The sequence below is a fragment of the Diceros bicornis genome, unplaced genomic scaffold, assembly GCF_020826845.1.
Source record: "Diceros bicornis minor isolate mBicDic1 unplaced genomic scaffold, mDicBic1.mat.cur scaffold_240_ctg1, whole genome shotgun sequence".
Classification (NCBI taxonomy): domain Eukaryota; kingdom Metazoa; phylum Chordata; class Mammalia; order Perissodactyla; family Rhinocerotidae; genus Diceros; species Diceros bicornis.
In genome coordinates, this window is record NW_026691120.1 from 8537 (window position 1) to 16415 (window position 7879).

A 7879-nucleotide genomic window follows, 5' to 3' on the forward strand; every position below is an offset into this window, starting at 1 on the left:
AACCCTTAGCCAGGCTTACTAAGAAAAACAGAGAAAAGTCTCAAGTAAATAAAATTAGAAATGAAAGAGGAGAAATTACAACGGATACCATGGAAATACAGAGGATTATAAGAGAATACTATGAGAAATTATATGCCAACAAATTGGACAATCTAGAAGAAATGGATAAATTCATAGACTTATACAACCTCCCAAAATTGAACCAAGAAGAAATGGAGAATCTGAATAGACCAATCACAAGTAAAGAGATTGAAATAGTAATCAAAAACCTCCCAAAAAATAAAAGTCCAGGACCAGATGGCTTCCCCAGTGAATTTTACCAAACATTCAAAGATGATTTAATACCCATCCTCCTCAAACTAGTCCAAAAAATAGAAGAAGATGGAACACTTCCTAAATCATTCTATGAGGCCAACATCACCTTGATACCACACCAGACAAAGACAATACAAAGAAAGAAAATTACAGGCCAATATCGCTGATGAACATTGATGCAAAAATCCTCAACAAAATATTGGCAAACCGAATACAACAATACATTAAAAAGATCATACACCATGATGAAGTGGGATTTATACCAGAGACACAGGGATGGTCCAACATCCGCAAATCAATCAACGTGATACATCACATCAACAAAACAAAGAATAAAAACCACATGATCATCTCAATAGATGCAGAGAAGGCATTTGACAAGATACAACATTCATTTATGGAAAAAACTCTCAATAAAATGGGAATAGAAGGAAAGTACCTCAACATAATAAAGGCCATATATGACAAACCCACAGCTAACATCATACTCAACGGAGAAAGACTTAAAGCCATTCTTCTGAGAACAGGAACGAGGCAGGGCTGCCCACTCTCACCACTCCTGTTCAACATAGTACTGGAGGTTTTGGCCAGAGCAATTAGGCAAGAAAAAGGAATAAAAGGATTCCAAATAGGTAACGAAGAATTGAAACTCTCACTATTTGCAGATGACATGATTGTATATATAGAAAACCCTAAAGAATCTGTTGGAAAACTATTAGAAACAATCAACAACTACAGCAAATTTGCAGGGTACAAAATCAATCTACAAAAATCAGTTGCATTTCTATATGCTAATAATGAACTAACAGAAAGAGAGCTCAAAAAGATAATACCATTTACAATTGCATCAAAAAGAATAAAATACCTAGGAATAAATCTTACCAAGGAGGTGAAGGACCTATACAATGAGAACTACAAGACATTATTGAGGGAAATCCACGATGACATAAAGAAATGGAAAGATATCCCATGCACGTGGATTGGAAGAATAAACATAGTTAAAATGTCTATATTACCTAAAGCAATCTACAGATTCAATGCAATCCCAATCAGAATCCCAATGACATTCTTCACAGAAATAGAAAAAAGAATACTAAAATTTATATGGGGCAACAAAAGACCCCGAATAGCTAAAGAAATCCTAAAGAAAAAGAACAAAGCAGGAGGCATCACAATTCCTGACTTCAAAACATACTACAAAGCAATAGTAATCAAAACAGCATGGTACTGGTACAAAAACAGACACACAGATCAATGGAACAGAATTGAAAGCCAAGAAATAAAACCACACAAATACGGACAGCTAATTTTCAACAAAGGTGCTAAGAACATGCAATGGAGAAAGGAAAGTCTCTTCAACAAATGGTGTTTTGAAAACTGGACAGCCACATGCAAAAGAATGAAAGTGGACCATGTGCTATCGACATACACAAAAATTAACTCAAAATGGATCAAAGACCTGAAGGTGAGACCTAAAACTATAAAACTCATAGAAGAAAATATTGGCAAGACACTATTTGACATTGGTTTTAAAGGAATATTTTCGGATGACATGCCTACCCAGACTAGAGAAACTAAAGAAAAAATAAACAAGGGGGACTTTATCAGGTTAAAGAGCTTTTATAAGACAAATGAAACCAGAATCAAGATGAACAGACAACCCACCAGCTGGGAGAGAATATTTGCAAAATATACATCTGCCAAGGGGTTGATCTCCATATTATATAAAGAACTCACACAATTGACAACAACAAACAAACAACCTGATCAAAAAATGGGCAGAGGAAATGAACAGACACTTCTCCAAGGAGATATACAGATGGCCAATAGGCACATGAAAAGATGCTCAACATCACTAATCATCAGGGAAATGCAAATCAAAACAACACTAAGATACCACCTCACGCCTGTTAGAATGGCTATAATCACCAAGACAAAAAACAACAAATGTTGGAGAGGATGTGGAGAAACAGGAACCCTCATACACAGCTGGTGGGAATGCAAATTGGTGCAGCCTCTATGGAAAACGGTATGGAGATTCCTTAAAGAATTAAAACTAGAGATGCCCTATGATCCAGCCATCTCACTACTGGGAATCTATCCAACGCACCTGAAATCAACAATCCAAAGAGGCTTATGCACTCCTATGTTCATTGCAGCATTATTCACCATAGCCAAGAAGTGGAAGCAACCTAAGTGTCCCTCGACTGACGATTGGATTAAGAAAATGTGGTATATATATACAATGGAATACTACTCAGCCATAAAAAAAAGACAAAATCGTCCCATTTGCAACAAGATGGATGGGCCTGGAGTGTATTATGTTAAGTGAAATAAGCCAGAAAGAGAAAGACAAACACTGTATGATCTCACTCATATGTGGAATATAAACAAACACATGGACAGAGAAAACTGGACTGTGGTTACCAAGGCAGTGGGGGTGGGGGGTGGGCACAAGGGGTGAAGGGAGTCATATATGTGGTGATGGACAAACAAAAATGTACAACCCACAATTTCACAATGTTAGAAAACATTAAAACATCAATAAAAAAAACTGACAAAAAAGTTTCTCATTATTTCTTTCATTCTTTTTTTGTTTTATGAGAAAGATCAGCCTTGAGCTAACTTACAATGCCAATCCTCCTCTTTTTGCTGAGGAAGATTGGTCCTGGGCTAACAATTGTGCCCATCTTCCTCTACATTATATGGGATGCCACCACAACATGGCTCGACAAGCGGTGCATTGGTGTGCGCCCGGGATCCAAACCTCTGAACCCAGGGCTGCTGTAGCGGAGTGTGCTCACTTAACTGCTGCACCACTGGGCTGGCCCCTCTCTCTATTTCTAAAGCTAAAATGTCTAAATCTTTCTCTGGGCTAGTTGGAGTTTCCATAAAATGAAAATGTACATTCCAGAAAAATCCTTAACTTTTCCAGAATAATCTTTAATATGATAAACACCTTGGCAAAAATGTCACTGATTTTCAATGTCAGTGCCTCCACAAGGGTATCCTTGCATTGTCTCCCCTCCCAACCACCTCTCACTTTGGCCCTCCCAGCCTCATGGGATCAAACTGTTTACTGAGCACTAAGAATGATCAGAGTCTTAGGGAGACTTCACGGATGACTAAGCCATGGTTTCTGACCCCAACAATCACTCTCCATCTCTGCTTTAACCTCTATTTTTCTTACTCTGGTTTCTACTTTAGTTGTTTACTTGTCTTGTGAATTGTTGTTTTGTGGTTTATAATTACCATGTAAATTCATATTACTTGTTGCCTTAGAATTTAGAAAGAACTTACATTAAACAATATTTTTTTCCCAGCCCTTTGATGTGTCTAATACCTTTCAATGAAATTCAAGTGGCTTCTTGTTTTTACGTCTCCATCATTATTTAGAATTATGTTCACCCCACATTTTTTAACTGACCAATGCTGCTTTACTCTTTAAACTTTTCTATGACAAGACTCACGTGAGGAATCCCTGAAGCACCATCAGCTAGGCATCCCCACATTCCTCACATCTGATTCCTTGATTTGTTCCTAACTAAAGGTGTTTCTGAAACTAATACTGAATTGTACCAAGTGGTCATTGCATAAAAAGCACTATCACAGATACCTTAAAGAGAACAAATGGAAAAGAATATTCAATTCCTCAGATAAGTTTACAATCAAATGAGGCATTGAGGGGACCTGGGGGCACTGATCAGAGCAGGAATCTAAGAGAAGAGTTTTAAGTCAATTTCAAATGAGGTTAAAACTGGAATGAGATAGTATTTTAACAGTTATCTGAAATCATAAACATTTTTCTGACCTTTGAGAATTTATTTGCATATAAACTGTACGTGTGGGGTAAGAGAGTGCTGATATTGTTTAATTTCTTTTTATTATTCACCACTTTGTAATAGATGTGGCTATTCACAATTAATAAATATCATAAAGTAGAGAGACCCTACTGCCTCTTGTTATCAATTCTTACACAAAGCTAAAGTTTTAAAGATCAAACTTCATTCTAGTTACCTTTCCACTAGTCTATTTATATCAGAAAGATGCTGAGTTTTAGGAAAATACTTCAAAACACAAATTTTATATGTAATTTCAAAAGCAAAATATGAGTTAAAAATTGGTGGTAACTAATTTTGCTGCTATATATTAATCTTTAACATGGGAGCAGACATTTTTAGAGAATATAATTGATATTTGCCTATTTATATATTGTAGAATGTTAAAGGATTTACAGTTTTAATAGTATTTCAAATACCGGAGAATAAAAAACAGAACTGTTTCAGTTTTATGAAATAGCTTTTAGACATAGCAGATTTTCAGAGCATATTACTTGAAAATAAAACAATCAGTTAGTGAGGTTTAAGACATGTGGTTTTATTTTAAACATGCTCATTCCATAGGAGCATCAATAAAAGCCCTCCAGCAGTAGCTGATGCTCTTTCCTTCCACCTGAGCACCAGCTGTATTTTCTTTAAGCACCAAACTCCCGGGCAACACCATAGCCCTCAACTCTGTTTAGTTGAGAAAAGACTTTATGTGTCATGTGTTTTTTCTAGTGGTATGGTGCTCCCAGACTTATTAAATACAGGGAGAGAGTAAGAGTCTGAACACATTCAATAAACTCCAATGTGCTCAGGTGAGAAGACAGGTGCCTGAACTGACATCTGAAGAACTTAGAGGATGCATTCTGACTCTGCTTTGTGCCTCTGACTAAGCAGTCCTGGACATCCCCGTTACAGCCACAAATAACACAGGCAGCCTTGATGGACCAGAAGTCCTCCTATGTGCATCATTTGTACAGAGCAAACTGGCTTAAGACATTTCATTTCCTGCTGAAGTGGTAATTTACAGAGATACAGAACTGCCCTCTAGTGACTAAGAGAGCAGCAAAATGCTTTACATGAAAAGTGAAATTCTGAGTTTTATAAAATAGAACAGTGAAGCACTAAAGTTGGTAAAGTTGACACAATGTGGCACACGAAAGTTATAGTAAACCTGAAAAAATGTGTAGGTGAACTAATAAGTTGCTCTCTATGCCTCTAAAACATGTCTTGACATCCGACTCATAAATAGTAGAGTTTAAATATTATAGAATAACTTTGGAAACAAACTTCTCATCTCATCTCATCCAATGCTGTCGGCAGGAGCCGATATTAAATAGCCAGATGGTGAGTACCCATGTTGAAGCACCATTTTTATCACAGTGGAGAGAATATGAGGCATAAGACCAATGGACTGATGTTCAGATCTTCCCTCTTACCCTTGATCAATTTTGTAAACATGGTTTTCTTTATCAGTTAAACATGAATTAACAGTTACTTTAAAGGATTACTGTAAGAATTGCATAAGGGAATACAGTAAAGGAACTGGCGCACAGTAGATTGAGTTAATTCTCCTTCCCTGTCTCTCTTCTAAGAAACATACTGAAATAATCTAAGAATAGAACCCGTGTATAAAGTAAACTTATAACAAAGAGTCAATTGCTCCTGGAGTAAGGGACATCATTGTTGAGTGCTTAACCTCAACTGCCTCCAAATACTGTTAACTCTCAATTAATTTTATGTGTTTTCTGTTTTCCAGACACTTCACTGGCTACAAGGAAAGGAGAAGTGTGAAATTAATTTCACCCTTGAATGGCCTAGCTGTAACAACAGGTGTTTTAAATCACCTAGTTCTTCAGGTTTTCTGCTTATTACTATATAGTTTAACATGGTTCACAGCTGGAGAAAATAAGAAAATCATTATAATTTTACACACACGAATACGTCGACTACTACAGCTGAATTCTTAATATATAGAGCAATGTTGTGCATGTTTTGTGCTTGTTGATAGTACAGAATACTTTTCTCCAGGTTTTCTTTAATTTTACAGAAAGGAATACTACATTCCAGAGAGCCTAAGTACGTTGTCACACACTAACCAGAAACAGACCTGGGCTTAGAACTCAGGTCTGAGTCACCTGACTTCTACTGGACCACACTTAAGGGAGCACACCCTCTTCTTACTGGTAATTTCTAATACTAAGCTATTTTCAAAAGCACAGTTGAGAGAAATTGTAAATAAATAAAACATGATTTTATATAAAATTAAAAGCTGTGACCCACAATTTCTATTCCATATGAGTGTTTCCTTTCTTGTAGGTTTCTTGTTTTTAATACTAAGTCCATTTTGGTAACAAAAAAAAAGACATAATGTTTAGTTTCTTTAGTAACATAAAAAAAGCTTCTGTGGAAATTAAAAAGACACTAGCTAATGTCTCGTCTACTAAAGCAACTGAAGAATATTATTTGATTTTAGGAAAGCTCTGAGAGATTTTTTTAAAAATCATATCCACGTGACTATTAGTCCAGCCAGGCACATCTCCACATGACATCTCCTAGAGTGTCCAGTTTTCTGCTGGATCCAGCTATTGTCAGGCCCAATGCTCTGGCTGAGTAGAGAATGATGCCGCTTCTGAAAAGCATGTACTCAGTTCCACTTCAACGCTGATTGATGGAGACACTAGGAAAGGAAAAGATGAAAATATTACCCTAACCAATGATGTAAAACACAAGCTATGAACAACCGTTAAAAGAATTTTCTATGAAATTGATCAATTCTACTATCACTACACCGGGCTATTTCCTATCAGTAATTTGACACATAAACAAATAGAATAGCGTATTTAATGATATCAATTCTTTTAGTTGTGTGCTTTTCCTTTTAAAACTACATATGCTTATATGTGTTTGCTTTATTTTCAGGTGGTGTCACCGTGTCAAGTCCTCGCGGGCAGGTGGGGCCTTCACTGAGGACTCCCAAAGACCCCCCTACCCCCGGTGGCTGTGCATGTGCCCTTGGCCTCATGGGTTAAACCCAAGGCCACAGGGCTCCCATAGAGGCCAGAGAAAGAAGGGCCCATGAGAGAGGTATGCGAAGGCCTCAGGCTGTGCCAACTTCCTCTTCTCAGGTCCCTGAGAGAGAGAGACAGAGAGAGAGAGAGAGTGAGAGAGCGAGAGAGATCCCTGACCTCTGCATTGCTGACTCCACCACTGGTGCCATGTCACACACCATCCCCCTTCACCCAGCATCCCCATGCCACCCCTGGGAAGGCACCACCACTGGGAGGCCTGTTTCTGGTCACCTCCTTGTTGTCCCTTCAGGACCAGAGCCCAGTGCAGGGGATTTGGTTCAGACAAACATTTACATGTCCCTCTCCATGAGAATTTTCTTCTGCCACTCTCACATCCCAAACTCCACCCCCAACTTTCTCCTTTCTCTTATCTGAAGATAGTATTTAAGAGAAGCATCTCTGCCATTCTTTTGAGAGACTCCATTTCTCATGTGTCTCCCATGTATACATGTTATGAACCCAATTTAATCAGGCATGGATTCTTTTACTTGCCTATTTGCATCAGGAACATAATTACTAGCTAGAGAATTAATTAGAGAATATTCATGGTGAATGAAAGATGTCATTTCTAATAACATAATGGAATCCTTGAGGCTTTATTCTTGGGACATGTGTAGGATTAAGTCAGGACACACTGTGAGAGTGATAAATAAGTTCTATATATTTTTT

At 37.5% G+C, this 7879-nt stretch overlaps 1 long non-coding RNA gene across 1 annotated transcript; it reads right to left on the reverse strand.

Annotated features, from left to right (window-relative positions):
- Positions 1–6371: 6371 nt before the first annotated feature.
- Positions 6372–7196, reverse strand: LOC131402719 (uncharacterized). Its single transcript, XR_009218922.1, has 2 exons — positions 7132–7196; positions 6372–6819 (listed from the first exon to the last, which is right to left on the reverse strand). It is a non-coding gene; the product is annotated as an uncharacterized LOC131402719 (long non-coding RNA).
- Positions 7197–7879: the final 683 nt, after the last annotated feature.